At 36.6% G+C, this 22,356-nt stretch overlaps 1 pseudogene; it reads right to left on the reverse strand.

Moving 5' to 3' along the window:
• Positions 1-12,385: 12,385 nt before the first annotated feature.
• On the reverse strand, positions 12,386-19,256 carry LOC101029122 (stress-induced-phosphoprotein 1-like; annotated as a pseudogene).
• Positions 19,257-22,356: the final 3,100 nt, after the last annotated feature.

The following is a 22,356-nucleotide window of genomic DNA, read 5'->3' on the forward strand; positions in this document are numbered from 1 at the left end:
TTTTAATGAGAAATAAATTGTCCAGAGAATAACTTAGTGGGATTACATAGTAGTCACATGTACTGGGATGACACAGATATCTAGCAACCGAGCCTACTAAATATAATGAATGGCAGCTCAAGCAAAGAGACATTTTGTATAAGCAAGTACCAAGCAGGCTATAGGGACCCTAACAATTAAGATGCTCACCAAAAGGTGGAGGGAAGATATCTGAGCAGGGGTATAAACCGAGGAGTTTAGCAATCTGAAAGCTGTGAAGACTCACTAAATTATTTATAAAACCGTTATTTTGGTTTTGGCATACTTATATGCCAGTGATTGTGGTAGGTTCTTGGAAGTCAAGTCCAGAAGATATTTTCCTAGTGTGTATTTCAAATGGGATTACTCAGTTTTTACCAACAAGCACCAGAATGCAGTTACAACCAGGGGTCTGGGATTTTATGATTATTATACTCATGAGAATGTGTAAGAGAAATTTTGGGATTACTTAATTTGAAGATTACTAGAGAACCTGAAAGTAATGAAGTCATTGGTGTGAAGGCTGGCCAATGGAACTGGGATGAAAACAGCAACTAAGAGTCTGAATATAAGGTTAATAGTTTAGGATTACTAATCAAATATTAGGTTATAGTTTAGGATTACTAATCAAATATTACATTATAGTTTAGGATTACTAGCCATCGCAGTTTTCCTGGAACAAAAGGATTTCCTGAAACAGGACTTTTAGTGATAAAGTCAAGAAATTCCCAGGGGAAGCAGGAAAAGTCAATCACTCTAGAACTTGATGTTAAATCCTAAAATCTGGATTTTGAACTGTTCAATATTCTATAACTAAATACCTAATTTCACCAAAGTCTGGGGCAGTTGAAATTTCATGTAAAATTTCCTGGATATATTTTACCTTGGAAATAGAATTTTTTTGGTCAAAAATCTAAGTGACTTACAGTAGCATGAACTCTCTGGATTAGGAAATTGCAGAAAGCTACTCAAAGTAGTTCAGGCAAAAAATTGGGGTCACTTGCAGAATTCAAGAAAGAATTGAAGAAACGTGTCCTGTCAGGTTGAAACTGATAAATATTGCAAATATTTATTCTACTTTTTTTCTTTAGAATAACTCCATTTTAAACTATATACACAGACATATCCAGATGGAGGCTGTATTTCTCAGCCATCAACCCGCCTGTCCTCCTTGCCTAAGTGCAGATATTTGGCTAAATCATATTATGGAGACAATAAGTTATGCACCAGACTGTACTCCTCATAGAAGGATATTTTTCCAGGGGATGAAGAGCAAATGATAGAGGAAATGTTATTTTATTTAATTTTTATTTATATCTAAACTTAGAAGAGCAGAATCTTCTTTCTGCTCCTCATTCCTTACCTAAAGCTAGATTATTTCATTAGAAAGAAATAAACTACTCTCTGGTTTGAGCAGTGACGTTTTTGTTCCTCTTTAGTATAGCAATTTAGCCAGTATGCTAACTAAAACACTGAGGTCATACATAAGCAATTCTAGGAACCTACTGGAACCAGAGACTTGAATGGCATTGGTAACTTCAAGTTTGCATATTATAACTTTTACTCTCTTTATTCTATTTATTTTGTACTCTAAAAATTTCAGTGAAGGGTTCCTGAATGGTCAAACATGTTTCACATGCACACCCATATACCAGTCATTGTGACCAAGAAGGTAAGATTCTGGAATTGTTCCATTGTCAGTCAGAATCTCATTATTTGACCCATTACTTTCGCTAGGGTTATATACAATGTCACGTTTAAATTGGAATTTTCGTGGTGAAGGAGTTTCAAGGGGGTCTATTCCTCATTAGAACTCAAGGGGCAGCCACTTTTTGGAAACTGGGATTTTCAAAGACACAAATATGATCATTTTCCAGGGTACTCAAAATACGTGTAAACTGCCTACTTTCACCCTTTGGTATGATCAGCCTGGGATTATGAAGGAAATGTCATCTGCATATTTTCAGGAAGAAATAGACTAAATTATGTCCCAGATGATCTGGAGATCACTAAATCTGTATCTATTTATTAGTCAAATTATTTTACATAAAGAGAAATTCTTGAGACTAATTTGGTTCATTTATTATTTGCATGTCTTGATACTTCATGGTTGGACATGACAAACTATCACCACCCAGGAAATCTTTCACCTCTAATACAAAAAAAAAAAAAATCATGAACTTTAAAATGATGATGCAGGGTGTTGAACAATGAGAACTCATGGACACAGGGAGGGGAGCATTACACACTGAGGTCTGTTGGGGGGAAATAAGGGAGGGACAGTGGTGGGTGGGGAGTTGGAGAGAGATAGCATGGGGAGAAATGCCAGATATAGGTGAAGGGGAGGAAAGCAGCAAATCACACTGCCACATGTGTACCTATGCAAATATCTTGCATGTTCTTCACATGTACCCCCAAACCTAAAATGCAATAAGAATAAATAAATAAATAAAAAGAAAACACAACTGAGAGTATCAGGGTTAATACTTAAGTTTTGCTGCCCAGTGGTTGGTACTGGAACAAACTCACTTTCCTGTTAAATTTCTTGTGTTTTTAACAGAAGGATCGGCCTGGGAACTAAACTACCAATTGAAATTTCCGACTTATTTACATAATTTCCTGATTTTTGCTGTAGTGCCAGCAATCATTGGTTCTAAACTATGCTTAATCAAAACATACACTTATCTTATTTGAAGAAATATATAATAAATATTTAAAAATGCACTGTATATTCCTGAAAATTGGTCCAATCATGCACATCCTCCTTGGAATGGGCCCCAAAACTGTAACCAAAAAATTTATTTTGGTGTGACATAGTGATTGATAGGTGACCTGGATTTTTTAAAAAAAATCCAAATCTCTGTTTTTCCATGAAATAATACCTAAAAATTATCCTGGAAAAAGTGTCCGTCTTATGTGCACTAGTTTAGGAAGAATGGAATCTGACACAAACAAGGACAAAAATATCCTCTCCAATTTCAGACTGAGAACATTAGTTAATGTGAATTCAAAAATCCCTCATCAGAAATCATGCTGTGATACAATATAAAAGGCCAAAATGAAGAAACTAGTTTTAGCATCCACTCTGGTACTTAGAAGATTAATGAAAGTAGATCACCTATCTCTTTGAAAGGCTTTGCAAATTATGAGTCACAGATACTGGTGCTGAGGCAATTTTCCAACCTAAGGACATTGGAAAGGCTTCGGTAAAACCACTTGACATACGAGGAGAAGGAATGGAAATTTGAGGCTTTCAGATTCATTATGAATAGACATATGCAGTTGATATTCGTGATATTCATGGGATCATTCCAATAAACCCATTCTATGGGTCATTTTAGTTTGTCTGAAAGTGACAGAAAAAACAATGTGCAATTTGTTTTTTGATCATCTAGATAAAGGCCAAGTAGGCTACTCTATTTTTACTTGGATCAATAGAAACCCATTTATTTGGGTTTTCTTTAATTTTTCTTACCAGAGTACGTACATACACACACACACACACACACACACACACACACACACACACACGCACACACACAGTTTTTGCATGATGCTGGTTTATTTTTACCACAAATAGTATTATATAATATACATATTATTATGCAATTATTTTAACACAATAATATATCTTGGAGATTTTAAAAATACTTTCTTACATTTTCTAGTAGAAATTTACTATACATTTCACCATTTTCTTAGTGATGCACATTTATGTTTCCAGTTTTTTGCTATTAAAAACATAGCTGAAATCTATTTGGATGATAGATGCTTAGAAGTAAGCTAATTGGAGTAAAAAGCATATTTTAAATTTACTTGTGTGATGTCTGTTCTGTTTTTTATATATTTCAGCATTTTAAAATATATAATTTCTTCCTGTAGAGTTTTTGGAATTGATTTTATTAATAGTTTTGTTGAAATTGTGAATAGAAAATTTTTTCTATTATATTTAAAAGTTAATTATTGCTAGTGATTAGAAAGTTATTGGGTTTGTGTAAATGTTGTATTTGGTTACATTACTGAATTGAATTATTGCTTGAATAACTTCCAAAATGAGAGTGAAGTATACTCAAGAAACAAATTTTATCTTATCTAGTGGTTGTGAAATTTGCTTCATAGCACTCAAACAGCAGAATTATTACATTCCAGTTAGTCTGTGTTCTGCTCCGAGCTCACACCTGTAGCTGGTGAAATATTAAGTATTTGTCATCACTGAGACCTCCTTTCCTCACTTACTTGATTAATAAGCAATCCAAGTTTTTCTTTGGTGCCGGAAGTTGGAGTAAGAGGAGCTAAGGTGGTAGAGCCTTACATCATGGTGGTTGCCATAATTTTTATTACACAAAAGCTTGGCTTTCTTTTTTTGATATTCATTGGCAAAACAAACAAACAAAAACCCTGCTCACAATAGTGCAAATAACATATGTTTTTATATCTTAACAAGTTGTCTTGCCTCACTTACTTGAAGGGCCGGCCTTTATAGTCTGGTCTACTTTACTTAATCTATTGTACGTGATAATAATCTCCAGCAGAACCTTTATCTACCATCTTCTCTTGTTACTTTCTACTGCACACAGTCTTTTCACATTCATCATTTTGTGGTAATATTTTCTTCACTGGAAATACATTTTTTCTTTTGCCCAGTTTTCAAAAACTCTGGTCATGTTTCACACATTTTTATTCTTCTTAGTGTCTCAGGACAGCTAGACCTCATAGATTTTTCAGACGATACTTTCTGAAGGGAATGAAAATTGGTGAATAAAAATCAGGGTATTCAATGTTTGGAGCTAAGTATTCTTCTGTGCACACATTCAGTACCAAATAACTTACAGAATAGCTATCAGTGCATCTGTGTGAAGCTGTCCTGAGAAAACTGTTTCTTGTTTTTTCATATGTGATGTTGAACTGGTCTTAAAAGCAGAAGAGTGCTGAAACCCTTTGCATTCTGTTATGACACTGCTTGTGTTTTTAACAGAAGTAAATGGCAAGGGTTAAAATAGCCACGATATCTATTGGATTAGGGCTTCAGATTTAAAATAAGGCATAAAAAAAGGATGATATTAACAAAGTACGTTTATCAAAGATAAGCCTCTCTAGATAATCTAGAACATAGAAATCTAGCTACAACGACTATTGAAATGAAGAGAATTAAAAATGTTAACATTGCTAACTTCAATTCCTTAGACTGAATTTTACATAGCAAAGAGACAATTTTCTCTTCTTTATATTTAGGTCATGAAATAACTGTATGAAGCCAGATAGCAGATTGATTACAGTAAACCAGATGGCAGAATAGGAGGTTATCTGAGAAGACTTTTCATAAATAAATTCTTTAATTCTCTGCTGGGATTAACGCTGTAGTGTGGAAACAGTATTTTTTTTTTTTCCTGTAGACTCTTGGGTTTATGTATTATGCACAAATCCAGAAACAGCACAGCTGTTGACCACATTCTAACCAGAGACCTCTTAGAATAAGGAGACACTTCCAAGCCAAAAGCTGTATTACTAGAATGAGAAGTAGTATGAAAATTGAGTTCCTTTGGCTGGATTAGAGATAATTTAGACTGTATGACAAAGAAGCTCTACTGGGAACATAAAACCATGGAAATATGTGAGAAATTAATTCTCAACAGATACAGTAAATTAATGTCAAGCATAATTTTGAAGAAAAATGATTCAGATCAATGGAATCAGGTGTTAGGAGGCAAAGCAGAAAAACTTTCTAAGTCAAGGAAAAAATAGGGAAGGTAGTTAGGTAAAAATTTATTTCCGTAAAGGATTTTTTCATAGTTTTAAAATAATAGCCCATCAGTTTAGCCTTGTTTTGATGTTTTAGTCACTAGACAATTTTAAATATTAATAGTGATTTAGATGTAAGCTGTACTTAGTTACAAGCATATAATGATGCAAAACTTGTGAAATACTAGCAATTTAGGTTGTGTGATAGTAATTAGTAACATATCACTGTGAGGTACAATATCGTGATGAATTTCAATGAGACACATGAGAGAAAATTTAAAATTTTACATTAAATGAAACACAAAATTAAGCAACCTCTATCAGATTTCTCACAATGTGGTTGTGAGATACTTTCTTCTCAGGGATTTGCAACTCACATTTTTATATCTTGCAGTTGAAGGTATTCTTTCTCCTCTAAAAATATAGGGAAAGTATTATTAAGAGTGTTCCTCAGGCCAGGCATGTTGACATGCATCTGTAGTCCCAGTCTTGGAGCAGCTGAGGTGGGACGATAGCTTGAGATCAGGAGTTCTTTGCTAGCCACAGCAACATAGCAAGACTGAGTCTCAAAAAGAAAAAAAAGAAAATTTTTGGGGATTCAGGTTTTTAAAATTTAATATGGAACTAGGAGTAATTATTTGAAGCATAGTGCTTAGAATAGAGAAGATACTTAATGTGCACACACATACATATATATAATATCTAATATTGAAACAAGACAATAAAGAAAACATGTTTGTCAGTGAAAATGCATTGAGGTAGGGCTTTTAATGTGCTTTTTTTAAACCACTGTGGAATTCTTAAAATAACTGTACATCTCATGAAGATAATTCTAGCATATTATTATCACAAAATCTCTGTCTTTTGATCTTTGTGAACAATTATTCAGATATGATTTGTACTGTCTTTAGAATAAAAGCAAATTAAGGAAGATAAGAATACATTTTAAACTTCAATGGCTTTCAAGAAAAAGAAATTTTATACCAAATAGAAAAGGTAATAAAAATAATGAACCTGGTGTAGTATACAGCATGGGCTGGGTATATGTTCCATCAGAATCATCTCATATAACCCTCACAACTTTTTGAGGTAGGCACTATCATCAACCTTGCTTCCAAGTGAGAAAACTGAGTCTTAGGGAGGCAAAATACCCAAAGTCATTGAGCGAAAATTTAAAACTAGGCCTGTTCATCTCCAGGGATTACAAAAAATTATTCACATTCTACTACAGAAATGAAAGATATAACTGAATCTAGGCTGTTATTTTTTTTTTTTTATTTGTAACAACCAAAACAAACTTCTCTGATTTACAGTTTTCCTGAGTTTCAATTCTGCAACTTTTTACCTCTTTATTTGATTTGGGGTATAATTTCAATCTCTTTAGCTGTACGTTGCAAAATAAGGATATGTAACATACTGAGAAGAAACAGAAAAGCAAATGTATTTATTTTAATTTTGCCATGAGTTTTCACCATTTTTCTCTCTTTCTAATTTCATCTCTGTCAATGGTAAGTGATTTAACCTTTCCTTGCCTTGCTCTGCACAGTCGTAAAATGGAACCCTGAAAAACAAATACCTAAATTTCTCTCTAGCTCTATGGTATATATTTTTTTTCTGAGTAATTTACTGTATTTTTTTTTCTGAAAAACTGAACATAAGATTAATATATAAACAATATATTTACCTTGATAGAAATACACGCACATATATATATATATATATATGTGCGTGTATTTTATGTTTCTCTACCATGGAAAATTATGTAGCTGAGATATGTAAAAATCATTATTTGACATTGTCTTAGTGCTGAAGAAAATTCTTGGATACTTTGAAGGCTGCACAAAGAATCTTATGGGCCTGGGTTCAGATAAGATTGGTGGTATACTTTAGTGGCCTGACAAAATGTATTACCTACAGCTAACGATTAGGTCAAGTTCATAGAGAGTTGAAGCAGTCTTGGGTTTAACTTTTGGCTCTGTATCTTACTAGCTGTGTGACTTTAGTCAAGTAACCTAAATTTCTCTAAGTGATTTTGCAATTTGTAAAACCACATAACAATCTTTACCTCAGAGATTGTTTTAATCATTAAATAAGATGCAAGTAAATCACTTGATGCTGTACCTAAAACATTGTGAGCATTCACTAAAAATGTGCTCCTGCAATTACTCTGTCTTCTTCATCTTTCTTTGCTCCATTTCTCTTGTATTATTCAAGCTTTCTGTAAACTTCCCTGCCCTTAAAAATAAGCTCAGGCTAGTACCTACATCCCTTTTACCCCTTGTCCTGCAATCTCTTAGAACAAAGCTCTTTATAAGCACTGCTCAAAACACCATTTCCTCTCTTTCTCTTACAGACCTGTAATCAAACATTCCTGCCCGTTTCTCTTCTGAAACTCTCTTGACAAGGTCGCCAATGACTTCAATCTTGACCAGAACAATGACAACTTTTAGTCTTCATTTAACTTGATTTATAAGTGATATTTAGCAAATATTATTACTTTCTCCTGATGAAAACATTTTCTTTTCTTTTCTTTTTGAGACAGAGTTTCACTCTTGTTGCCCAGGCTGGCGTGCAATGGCGCAATCTTGGCTCACAGCAGCCTCCGCCTCCCAGGTTCAAGTGATTCTCTCCTGCCTCAGCCTCCCAAGTATCTCAGATTACAGGTGGCCCCTTTCACCATGCCCAGCTAATTTTTGTATTTTTAGTACAGACGGGGTTTCACCATGTTGGCCAGGTTGGTCTTGAACTCCTGACCTTAGGTGATGCACCCACCTTGACCTCCTAAAGTGCTGGGATTACAGGCATGAGCCACTGTGCCCAGCCGAAAATGTTTTCTTTACTTGGTTTTACTTTTGCCTTACTGAAAGCTCATTTTCAGTCACCTCTGTGAATGTTCTGACTTTTGAGTCTTGGTCACTGGATGTTTCTCTTCTCTATCTAGTCTCGTGGACTTGTGACTTCGGTAGAGTTAATACGTTAATTACTTCCTTATTTCATTTCCTGATCTCTCTCTTTCTCTCTGTGTCTATGTTCTCCCTCCAACTCTGTTAGTCTGTATTTCTCTATACATCTGTCTCTCCTGTTTCTCTGTCTCTCCCTGTCTGCCTGTATACTTTTCTGTTTTCTCTCATGCCACACGTCTAGTTTGTCATACATCTTGTCGTTTGCACAATCAATATATATTCAGAATTTGCCCTCTTCTCACTTCAAGGGCTACCACTTAACATGAAAACTATTGTTAGTTCTTACAGGACTCCTGAGATGGCCCTCTGCTTTTTTTTTTTTTTTTTCTACTAATGGTCAAGGTAATGAAAGAATAAATGATAGGTAGGAGCTATCATATTATGTTTTAATATAACAAACATTTAACTATAAACGTGAAGATAATTGGCACTATATTTTGAAAGCCCATCCTCTGTACCTCTAATAGAATTATTTCTTCCTGGTTGGAAGTGTCATTCACTTAGTCACTTAATCAACACGTTTCTTAGCAGGTGCTTACTATTCCATAGGAGTTGAGCTTACAAGATGAAAAAAAAAAGACTAATTCATATACACTATTTTTCTCTAGTAGACAGTATGACATCATTCGAGTATACACAAAACATGAGACAAGAATGCTTGTGATTTTCTTGAGGGTCTATAACTAAAACCAGTAACTGGTGTAAAGGAAATCCATGATTGTGAATTTGACTTTTGGAGATCCCTAACTCCTGCTTTAAGTATTCAACAAGGTGGCTCCTGTGAGGAATATTGAAGCAGTTGGGAGTAGTACAAACATTATCAGCCTGGAAGTAGTACAAACATTATCAGCCAAGGAATAAGAGCACAATGTTAGATGCTTGCTCATTTAGTGACTGCGCCATTTGCTGCTAACAGAATGCAGCCCCCGGACTGTGGAACAAGGCCTGGACCCCAACTCAGCAAAGATTTGGTTATAAACAGACACTGATGGTTCTCAGCTGGAGAGGGGCTGCTAGTTAAATGTCTTGCCCCTCGGGAAAATTGGTATCAACAGGAAGTAATGCTGTCAGAGGCAGCAATTTCAAACTCTGCAGGCAATGCTGCATTTCTTTTTAAGTGTTATTTTTTAGAACATAATTCTGGAAAAATTATTGTGCCATTTTAGATATCACCCTTTGGTCTTCTTAATTTACAAGCATTTCATTATTTACTGTATGAGAACCTTTCATTTTGTTAGTCTGTTCTTTGAGATATTCTGATGTGCTTTTTGGTCACGGTGGTTTTGTGTTGTGCTCTGGTAATTAGAATCATGAACAGTAGGTGCTGTGGAGCTTTGTGAACTGTTAAATTGGGTGTCTTGAGAAAATGGCAATTATTTTATTGAATACAAACAAGTCAGCATTTAGAAGTCTCTCTAATGGCACAGTTTCAGTTGGTTTCTACATCCTAGTTATAATTTATTCCCATTCTGGAAATATTATGTACTTAGTTGTGTTTAAAATAAATTTCATATTGGAAAACTAATTGACAGCTTCAGATGCTCTATCTAAAAGGTAATAACATGTTCTGTCATATGGCAACCTAATTATTTTAACTTCTGCGGAGAGTGTAGTGGAAACCTATTGATTTTCTCTTCAAACTTCTTCTCCTTCATTTTTGGATATGGTAGAGGCTTACATAGCTACAGTTGGCCCCATTATGGCGCCCCATGCCCCTGACTACTATTATTTGTCCAAAGATGGACAGTGTATTCAATTTGGACCAATTACAATACTTCCTAGAATTTAACATTGGGCAAAGAGCATTTCAGTTCTTTGGAAGTGAACATTAGCAATATTAATAAGACCATTAGTATGAATGCTTATAAGCCAGTGGGAAAAATCAGATTGATTAGATAAAGATGATGCACACAGAAAACCAAGGGCTAGAAGTGAAGGGAGTATATCCTGGCAAGACCTTTGATTCAGTCGTCTTGTGGCCCAGCTGTATTCTGACCTTGACCAAGTTAGGTTACATGTGCCAATTAATCCTTTGCAGAAAACTGAGTTGACTAAGATGGATTTCTATGTTTGCAAATAAAATGTATCCAAAAATATGGCAAATATGATTTTTTTTCTTATATCTGTATTCTTCCACATTCTTGGCTACCCATACCCCACATGTTAATTCACACAATAGTGGCATGTATTTGGTCCTCTCTTTATATGTGAAAATAAACAAATAGCATAATTCTGGGTTGATATTTTAGATTAAATTTATTTGCTAGAAATAGATTTGCTGGAACCATATTGACATAATCCTTCTTTCCTCATAGGTTTCCCAAATACTCTTTATGTCTTTTTCCTCAACACTTGGCACAAGTGTTTTCTATTTAAAAATATACTTTAAATAATATGCTCTTTATCTAGGGTAAAACGGTGCCAAATAAAGTATACATTTGTGACGTGGGTAAATGAAGTTAGATGTTCTAGATAATTCAAGCAAAAAGATTTACTTTTTTTAAATCATTGGTGTGTTTAGGAAAATAAGTTTGGGTTGGTTATTGAAGTGTTCAAGGTTTCAGAGAACTTTTTCCATTAAAAACCATAAATAAAATTTTATTTTATTTATTTATTTAAAAAAAGAGCTGACTATATAAGAGTAACTGTAGATAGTATATATGTGCCACATAAGGTAGTTCTGGTCAATAACAAACCGCCTATACAATGCTGATCCCACAAGATTATAATGGAACTGAAAAATTCCTGACACTTTGTCATCTCATAGCAGTCATAAAGTCATAGCACAAAGCATTACCTTTTCTATGTTTAGACATGTTTAGATACACAAATACCATCATGTTACAACTGCCAAAAGAATTCAGTACAGTGACATGCTGCACGAGTTTGTGGCCTAGGAGCAATAGACTGTATCATATGACCCACATGTATAGTTGGCTATACTACCATCCAGGTTTGTGTAAGTAGACTCTATGATGTTTACACAACGGCAAAATCACCTACAGATCCATTTCTCTGAATGTGTCTCCATCATTAAGCAATGCATGACTGTGTATGGTATTACTTGTTTTGTTAATATGTACATAAATTAAAGAGGGAGAATCTTTGGTAAACCTAAACAAACATTGCTTAAGCATTACTTCCGTCAAAGGTGTAAATATCAATTAATTCCTGTGAAAGAATGCTTTAATTGCCCCCTACTAATGGGTGATGGTCCCCACATGAAATGACAAAGTGAAACTAATTTTTTTTTTTTTAAACATATAACCACTCCCAACTGGCTTGTTTTATTGGAGAAGGGGACTTGAAATAAACAACATGAGACAGCTAGGACCTGAGGCTGGGAAGAACCCCATCCCCTCCCCATACATGCCCACTGCCCCAAATAAAAAATAACCAGCTATGGGAGAGAAACCGAGACAGCGACTAGGGGCGGGGGAAGGAGACACAGAACTCGAGGGCAGCAGTGAGGAGACCATGCGTGTGCTGGGAAGGCCCCGAGGCAGCGGTGGCCGGAACAGCGCCAAGTACAAGTTTCTGTGTCTTGCCGGGGTAACGTATAAATATAGAGATGAGGCCATCTTTCCCCTGCTCTCCCTTCTGCTCCGTGCTGCTCACCGCGGTCCTGGCTCCTCTTTCCACATGAGGGCGAAGGCAACGGGGGATGAACAAGTCATCACTGAATTGCAATCAGACCCACATCCATCAGCTTCTGGATCTTCTGTGCTATTACAGGATTCTTTAAGGGTTCTCTGAGTGCCTGGGGGTCCTTCTGCATCTGCTCCAGGATAAGGCGCGTGGCTGGGTCACTCATGATCTGCTGCGCCTCGGGGGCGGCCATGGCTCCTCGCTTCACATCTCCCGGGCTGCCATGCCGGCTGTACCGCGCCGTCACACACGCTGGCTGCCGCCTCCTTACAGCTGGAGTCCAGGTGGAGCGCCTTCTGGTACACATGCACGGCTTTGGTGTGGTCCTTCATCGCTTCCAGGGCAGCTGCTTTCCGGGTTTAACCCTTGATGAACGTCGGCTCCAGCTGGATGCATTCCTCGCAGTCCTTGAGTGCCAGCTGGAACTCCAGAAGTTTGGTGTCCCAGGCAGCTCGATTACTGTATAATTTGGCATCTTTCGGGTTCCTTCTGATGGCTTCTGTGTAATGCTTCACGGCCTGGGGATAGTCCCCTTTCCGAAAACACTCGTTGCCTTTGTTCTCCTCCAAAGCCAGGTCGGGGTTTATGTAGGCCAGCCGCTCTTGCTCCTGCAGTGTTTTCTCTGCCTGCTGGCATTTCCTGAGCACATCTGGGGTTCGGTGCTCTGCCAGAGACTTGTTATAGAAATGGACGGCATCCTTGTACCTTCCTTCTTTGAAGCAGGAGTTGCCAATTCGAGCCTAAGCTTTGGCAATCTGTCGATAGTCTTCTCGGTTTTCTCTCCCCAGTTCAGTGGCCTTCTCACAAAGCTCCTGACACTTACCCTAGTCGCCCTTTTCAAAGTACCCCCCTGCTTGATTGATAATGTAAGTCATGCTGCTGGGGTCCAGCTCCTTGGCTTTGTCGTAATGCTTCAAGGCTGTGTCAACGTCTTTCTTCTTCTAGGCATCGTTCCCCAGCTCTTTTTCTTTCAGTGCCTGCTTCTTATTCTCTGGAACAGGCATCCTCAAACTTTTTACACAGGGGGTCAGTTCACTGTCCCTCAGACCGTTGGAGGGCCGCCACATACTGTGCTCCTCTCACTGACCACCAATGAAAGAGGTGCCCCTTCCTGAAGTGCGGCGGGGGGGGGGGGGGGGGCGGATAAATGGCCTCAGGGGGCCGCACGTGGCCCGCGGGCAGTAGTTTGGAGACGCCTGCGAGTCTGGAAGATCTTCTTCCATTGGCTTTGGCTTGGTCTTCTTTTGGGGAGGGGGTGGTGGTGGAGGTGTTGCAACCTCTTCCTCCTCATTCATACTGCCCAGATCGACCCCAAAGAGGACACTGAGACTGGTCATGATCCGGGGATCTTGTAGTTTCGTGCCCAGATCGGAAGGCTTGTTTCGCAGCTGCTCTACCAGCTCCTGGTAGGTGGTATCACTGAGCAGTGTCCGTGTCCTGGGATCACTCTCCAACTTCTGACACAGATTGGGCATGTTGAAAGGGTTCATGAATTCGCTCTCTGCTAACCTGGCCTCCGTATTCTGTAAAACCTCTTTCAGCTGAGGGTTATTTGCCTCATGGTTTAAGCCCTCCTCGTAGCTTTGTTTGGCTTCTTCAAACCGGTTGAAGGACTCAAGAGCTGCTGCTTTTCGTGATTAGCCCTTGCCCAAGTCAGGCTTTAGGTTGACGGTCTTGCAGCCATCCTCCTAAGTCTTCTGGTAGTCTCCTCTCTTGGCATAGGTGGCAGAACGGTTGCTGTAGAGCAAGCGTTGTGGGGATCCAGCTTAATGGCTTCGGAGTAGCACTGTAAGGCATCATCAATGTTGCCTGCACTCAGGGCCTTGTTGCCCTTCTCTTTCAGCTCATTGACCTGCTCCACAGCGCAGTGCAGCCCGGAACCCCGTTCAACAAAGTGAAACTAATTTTTATTCTTCCTTTCCTCGCATCCCTTCTGTAACGGTTTTATTTTTGTACTTTATACTATAGGCATTTTTGGACATAATACAATTTTCTTACTTGGTTATAGGGACTTTAGGAAGGAATGCATGGAAACATTTCTACACACTCCGAAGTAAACTGTGGTGGACACATATGATGTCCAGTAAATGAAAAATGTTGTTATATTTACACTATAAATTTAGCAAGTAAAGCACATTCAGATTTAACCAGATAGTACAGATGGTGAACAATGGGTAGACCAGACCTGCTTGGAACTGCACCTACCACAGAGTAGGGTTCAATAAATATTTGTTAATATAATCAAGTGTGTGTGGGAGGAGGTTTAGAGAAGCATGGGTATTGGGCTATGTCAACAAAAAAATGGAAGAGGAATAAAAATAGCAGTAACAATTTAAAAATTCTTCTCTATTTATTTTCCTAGTAGGTTTTTCTTCAGTATGGCTAGTTTTCTAAAGAAAAAATAACTACATTGGCTTTTATGTTCCCATGTGAATTCTCCCTTTTAGAGTAAATACTTAGGGAAACTTGCTGCACAAAGTATTTTTGCAACTTCTTTTAGAATTAATATCTTTAGAATTCATAGTACTCTTTAAAACAAAAATCTTAATCTTCATCTTTTGAGGGTGGAACTGATCTTTTCGGAAAATGTGAAAAGTTGTTTTTAGATGAAGGCTGGTACAACTTTCAAGTTAGGTAATACCATGTGGGGTTAAAAATAAGGCGTGGCTAAACACAGTTTAACTTTATAATATGGCTCAAAGATTGCTCAAAGAAAGTATAAATGGGAGTTAAAATGTGATTAACAGTAGTTACAAGATGAAGTGCTTATAATGTGTACACTTTGAATATTTATTGGATGTTCACCGTGTGGTTTCCTTATTTAGATATTTACCACACCAATTTTCAAATGAGACTGGAAACAGTGAATTTATGGTATATTCATTTTAAAAAATCAGAAATGTCAGAGAAAATTATTTATGCTCTGCTGATATTTAATTTTCTTCTCTTGTGTTCTAACTAAAAGATCTCCTGTCACAAGAACATATTTTACAATTAGTGGAGTCAGAATTAGTATCCTAAAATGCCTCCTCTGATGATAGTTTATTCCCTCATTGACAGTGTCAGTTTGCTGATTGAGTCAAGTCAAGATTGCCATCGAAGAAACGTTCTTGGAACTCCCTGAGGGAGGTTCATACTTTCCTATGGCAATTCGCGATGTAAAGGCAACTGCAAACAGCTGGCTGTCCACTGGGAGATGTTGGCTCGTTTTCTCAGGCTGATAGGATTAATGATATTTCTTGATTTTACTGTAAAGTACAGAAATACTGCTGCTGTGTCTACAAAATACCTCCTTTTCTTTCTTTCTTTCTTCCTTTTTCTTTTTTTTTTTTGAAAACTTCTTTGTCTTTTTTGCTGGAAAAATAAAAGGCTAAACTATTTCAAGTGTTAACAAGAATGTATGGAAGGTGGAAAGACCACATGTCCTTTAGAAATGGAGATCGAGGCCGGGCGCCATGGCTCAAGCCTGTAATCCCAGCACTTTGGGAGGCTGAGGCGGGTGGATCACGAGGTCGAGAGATCGAGACCATCCTGGTCAGCATGGTCCCGTCTCTACTAAAAATACAAAAAAATTAGCTGGGCATGGTGGTGTGTGCCTGTAATCCTAGCTACTCAGGAGGCTGAGGCAGGAGAATTGTCTGAACCCAGGAGGCGGAGGTTGTGGTGAGCCGAGATCGTGCCATTGCACTCCAGCCTGGGTAACAAGAGTGAAACTCTGTCTCAAAAAAAAAAAAAATGATAAAAAATTAAAAAGAAATGGAGATCGAGATTCTCAACTAACTTTATGTTGCAAGGATAGGAGGAGACACACGTATTATCTATAAATTAAGAATACGTATTTCAAAAGTCAGACTTAGTTATCTTGTTTCCTTCTATTACAGTGTGTCTGCTCATGCCCTGACATGCCTCTGAGAATGGGGTTTAGACATATTTTAGTTTCCATAAACGAAGAATTTGAAGAGATTTGTAGAAAGCTTGAAATAAAGTAGTTTGATAAGAAACCAAACACACATATAGTTTACTTCTAAAAAGGGAGGATTTCAAAGACAGAAATGAGTTGGAAAGATGTCAGTCTCGATGAAAGGTCTTATTCTCATGTGTCACAAGGCCATTCTCTTTCCAAGCTATTTCCTCTCTGTTGTCAGCACCATTTTTCTCCCTTTGATGACTACCTTTCTGGGGGTTACATATAATTTTGATTTGGGACTTACCTTTCCAGTCCCTTCCAGCTCCAGTTTTCTTTAGTAACCAAGTTGATTATCTTGGAATCACTTAGTTCACATACCAGTGGAAGAAGTATGACTCAGTTAAGGTTTTTAAGTCAGGCTGTAGATAGTGATTAGCCATGGCAGAAGGAAGTGGGCACTAGTGAGTCACGTGAGAGAAAACATGTCTGCCTACAGTCTCTACAGCTTTATCTGTCTCTGTAGTGAGAATCATGTGATGGACAGCTTCTCAGAGAAGGAATAATAGGTCACTACATAATATAAACAAATGCAATACAATGTGCTAGTAATTTTTCTGCTATTGAGTCATATGAGATGCTACCATTTAAAAATTGGGGTCACCTCTGATAAAATAGACTTGAAAGCAACAAAGATCAAAAGAGGCAAAGAAGGACATTACATAACGGTAAAAGGATCCATGCAACGAGAAGAGCTAATCATCCTAAATATATACGCACCCAATACAAGAACACCCAGATACATAAAACTTTATAAAGAGACTTAGACTCCCACACAATAACAGTGGGACACTTCGACAGCAATATTAGACAGATCAACCTGACAGAAAATTAACAAGGATATCCAGGACTTGAACTCAGATCCGGAACCTGTAAACTTAATAAACATTTATAGAACTCTCCACTTTAAATACACAAAATATACACTCTTATCAGCACCACATCACACCTACTCACAGGTTTAAATGAAATATTGGTTGGCTGCTTGTTTGTTATTTTCTTCCCTCATTTTTTCCTGTCTCCATTATTAAGCACAATTATTGGTATAAAAGAGGTTTTCAATACCCATTTTTAGACTGCATTCTTGCCTGGGCAATAAAGCAACACGTCCATTCTCTCTCCCTCTTCCTCTTCTTCTTCCTCTCCTTCATTCTTTTTATTAAAATTACTTATTTATTTATTTCTCTTTCTTTCTCTCCTTCTTTTTTATTTTTTTCTTTTAAAAAAAGAATATATATCTATTTTGGAAATGATGGGAGCAATTCTTGAGTAAAAAAGGCTGCACAATATAAGGATCTAAGAGGAAATAAACTTTATTATATATATATTTTTTATTTTTGAAAAAAAAAAAAAGAAGAAAGAAACCACGCAGTTGAGAGCTAGTAAGAACAGAGAGTATCTCACACTATCTTGCTTTTCCTGAGACTCCAGCCTTAGAATGAAATGTATATTTTGGCAAGACAGACATGAACATATACAAATGTCTTCTAAATATCCTGAACAGAGACATCAACAGGTGAATCTCTATGGACTTGTCTCTACGTGGTCAGTAAGAGACTGAAAATATAAAAGGTCTAGTATTAAGCTGTGTTGTTTCTAGGCTTTGTCATTCTGTGTGTCTGGGCAAGTTTTATATCCTCTCTGGGCCAGAGTTGTTCCTTTGCAAAGCAATAGAACCATGTGCTCTTTAAACTCCTTTCTGACCTAAAGAGTCTCAAAATCTCTAATTTTTCCAACAAGAGACATGAAGCCCACTATCCCTGTGACAGGGGAGTGAGTTGACTGCTTACTTTGGGACCTGAGGTTCATTTTTTCCCAGAAGGAACCTTTGAGCTTATGAAGAGCCATATCAATGTGCCCTGCAAGGGGGCTAGAAGGCTAGCCCATTCTCTAAACCCCAGCCAGATGGTCCAGGAGATAAGAACTACAGCTAGGGGCCTGCTTTCTTACCTCCCACTGGAGGCCCCACTGACAGAAGACACTGGTTAAAGCAGAAAAAAATAAAATAAAATAAAATAAAAATTGAGGTTACAAAAATGTTCTAACTACAATACACCTAAATAATTTTTTAAGTAATGCTGAAAAGAAATTTGAAATGGATAGTCAAGTTACATGGCAATACATCTAAAAGAAAATTTGGAAATGAAACAAAGTAATAAAATCTATTATATAGCCAGGAACTAATCAAATAGGAATTTATTTTAATAAATAAATCAGTAAATTTACCTCAACAGGTAGAGAGATAGAATGTATAATCTGAAAGTCGTAAACATGTCTAAAAGAAAACAAAACACATTTAACAGATGGTTACAGCATAAAAATTAGCCTTAAAGTTTAAACTAGAGCTTTTAAGTCAGACTTTAGGGTCATATTGAGGGACTGTGTTAAGCAAAAAAACCTGTCTTCCGGGGTCCACAAGAGGCATGGTTTCAAAGGCAAGAACTTTCCACCACCTCCATCCATGCCCCTATTGGGGAACGTAGAGTTCTTTATCTGACTTTCCAGGGTGCAGTAGGTAAAATTTCAGGTGTGGTCCTTTGTTTAAAAAGAGTGTGCCAAAAGCTCTGGGAGGAAGGGCCTCTATTGTGGGCCGGACAGCCAATCCGATATCAAAGTCAAAGATCAATCACTCCAGCGAACATAACTCCTCTCATTGGACAAAGACATGAATGGGATGGGAATAACTTCAAAGTTAAAACCCCATTGCCCCTTACCTGTGCGGATTTCTCTCTCTGGGATCCCCTCCCACAACAACGTGGGAGCTGTCTTTCCCTCTCTACTTGTGTGGATATACCCTTCCGATACCTCTCCCATGGAAGCCTCTCACTCTTTCTGCCTAATAAATCACTTTCTGCTAAACTCTTTGGGTCTGTGATATTTATATGAACAGTAAGCTCACCAAACCGCCTGGGTCTTTTCCTCATCCCCGGGGCAAGGGAGCCCAAGAAACTGGGATACCCAGTTACAATATGAGTCTTCTTTAATTTATTTAATTCATCACTAATTTAATCCTGATTTCATTTGCCCATTATTTGTGGTTTTCTACTTCCCTTCTTTCCCTTCTTCTTCCTTTATTCTTTCCTTTCTTCCTCTCCCTCCCTTTCTTTTTTGCTCACCACTACTATCCAAATTCAGGAATCTATTAATACATTTTTCTTCTAATGGTCTCCTAGCCTCAAGTTTTCCCTCTTTGAAAAGTGCCTCCAGAGAAATATAACCAAGGCACATATACCACCTGTGAAAGTTGTCAGAATTAAAATGGAGTCACTTGTATCAAATCCTAACAAAAATAAATAAAACCCCAGGAGGTTAGAAGTGGAGGGCCCTAATACACATATCAATGATAAGACCTAAAGTCTTTGTAATAGGCCTTATCATTGGTATGTGTATCAGGGATTATACAGCGTTAAAGGGCTCTTACACACATATGCCTCCTAACAAGAACTTTGGCAGTGATTTTTAAAACTGCAGTTTTAATGTACAAGAGCAATTACCTGACACTCTGTCTCCACTAATGAATGGCGTCAATTCCTGCAAGAAGCCTCTATAACCAATGTTTGCTTTGTTTCAAAATAAAATATGTATACTTTTCTCTTTTGCCTTTAAAAGCTTCTCTTTGTCTCAACTTCTTTAGCCATGCCTATGGTCCCCAAAGCCCACATATCTTGGATTTGCAAATCACCTGCATATTCCCAAATAAACTCAACATGTTTTGCAGAATTTCTTTCTGTAATTTAGATTGTCACACCATATCAAGTTTGCATTTAAAACTATTTTATGGCTTCAGATTTTCTGGAGCCTCATTATAACTCCAAAACCTATTTTTAGTGCTTATTCAGAATCTGAGCTTGACTGATATGGGTAGTCTGATCTTCTGCTTCCATGTCACTTGTATATCACATATCCCTTGAAACACAGGACACAATTTCAAGACTCCATGCATTTGCTCCTGTTATTTTCTCTGTTCTTCATATTTTTCAGCTGATTGAAATCCCAGTCTTCAAAGTCCAAGTCAAACTTAGTTTTCTTTGTGTAATCTTCTACAAAGCTTTCCAACCCTTCTCTCCATAACTTGTCCCAGACATAATTATTTTAATTCCCCTATTCCCATCATCTTTATGCCTCCATTAAAACACTGTATTCAGTCTTCTATGTGGTTTGATGTATGCATGTAGGTTAGATTCTGAAATACATAAGAATAGCATCTTTGTGCATAGCCAACATCTTGCACATAGTAGGTATTCAATAAAATGTTGGGTAAGTATACTAACTTGATACAAACTACAGTCAAAATAATCAACTTAGTAGCCAATGTCTCAATTATACAAACTATGAGATTTTTGTTTAAAAAATGAATGCTTGGAGGAAAAATTAATTACTGCTCCAAAAAGAAATACTTCAAAGTACGATAAAGAATTATTAATGTTGTATTAGGCATTCATGTCATATAATATTCTAATAGAGTCTACTGAAATTTTATGTCATTGTTCATGACATAAAGTTACCTAATACACATTTCCTTTTGTGTATCTTCATTGACAGTATGATCATCAAAAAATATAGTAAATATTTTATTCACATACGCTATACAAAAAAACACCTAAAGATAGAACTAATGAAGCTACTAAAAGAACATACATGCCATTTCAAATGATTTTAATCCTTAGAGACAAGATGTTAATTTAATAAAACCTTCTTTGAAAAAATCTTTAATCTAGAGCCAGTAATGTAATTATTTTCAAAGTGATAAAAATCTTATGATGACCAATGTGTTTAAATTACTTTTATCTCCACATTTGTGTACATTGTGGATATTCATATAGTTGGGCAACTATATCATGATTAATATTTTGAAATGATTTTTAAACTGCACATTATGTATCTTATTCCAAGTCTCTTAAAATGATTGCATTTAAATTTAAATGACTTTAATAAATTCAGTTAGACTAATAAATCAAAATTTAAATGGAAACTTTTAAAACCTCAGAAGAGCTTTACTTAGATTGTATTGGAACCCTTTCTTAAAGTGTGTAACTTCTCTCACATTTATCATAATCACTTTAGATACTGTTAAAATGTAGATTCCTGGGCTTCCATCTCAAGATACATATAATTAGACTCTGTTAAAGGTGACATGCCTTTGAAACTGTTTTACGGAAGATCCACATGGGCTTCTACACATTACAGTTTAAGAATCACTGATGGTGACAAGATTATAACCCCAAACTTTAACACAGTTTAATAATCCAAAGCATTTTTAAAATATCTCAATGTAGTTCTGCACTCATGGGTTATCCTTTCTTGGTAAAAATTACATTGATTGATAATCACCATTCAGGTAATTACTTGAATACATTTACCTCTGTGCCAAGAAAAAGAATTACTTCCCAAATAAAAAGGCAGTGAAACCTCCTCCTAACTCTTCCAAGACAATCAGGATTCCCAGAATGGGACTGATTATAAAGGCTGTATACAAATTCAGCATTGTCTTTTATTTTTAAATCTGTTGGAGTAAATGTAGCTGTCTGACTTTTTGTTGTTGTTTATAAACAAAAAAATTCACATTTTAGAGCTGAGTAAAAATTATTCTCATACGGTCTCTGTCATTATTTAGGTTTTAATTTCCTTAGTTAGCCAAGAAGATACTTCATATATATTATGATTTTTGACAATTTATGAGCAGATGTAATTTTATTTTCTGTGATCTTTCAAAAATTTTTTCTATGCTGGATAACCTGCAAATAAACACAAACTTTCTTAAAAGGAAAGTGAGATGTGTAAATATTAATTTTGAAAAGGTTTTCTTTTTAATATTGCTGGTTCTTACTCTTTATCCAAAGTACTTATTATAATATTTTCAGAGATATACAAGTTAGAAAAGTGAAGTGTTTTTTGAGTGAGTGTTTTAGATTTTAGTCTCATTTTCATTAATACAGTTCTTATCTTTTGTTGCAGATTACTTGGTTTTGTTCTATTTCATAATTTGAGATTATGTCACATTTCTCTCTTTCATATTTGTTAAAA

Source organism: Saimiri boliviensis, chromosome 3 (genome assembly GCF_048565385.1).
Source record: "Saimiri boliviensis isolate mSaiBol1 chromosome 3, mSaiBol1.pri, whole genome shotgun sequence".
NCBI lineage: Eukaryota > Metazoa > Chordata > Mammalia > Primates > Cebidae > Saimiri > Saimiri boliviensis.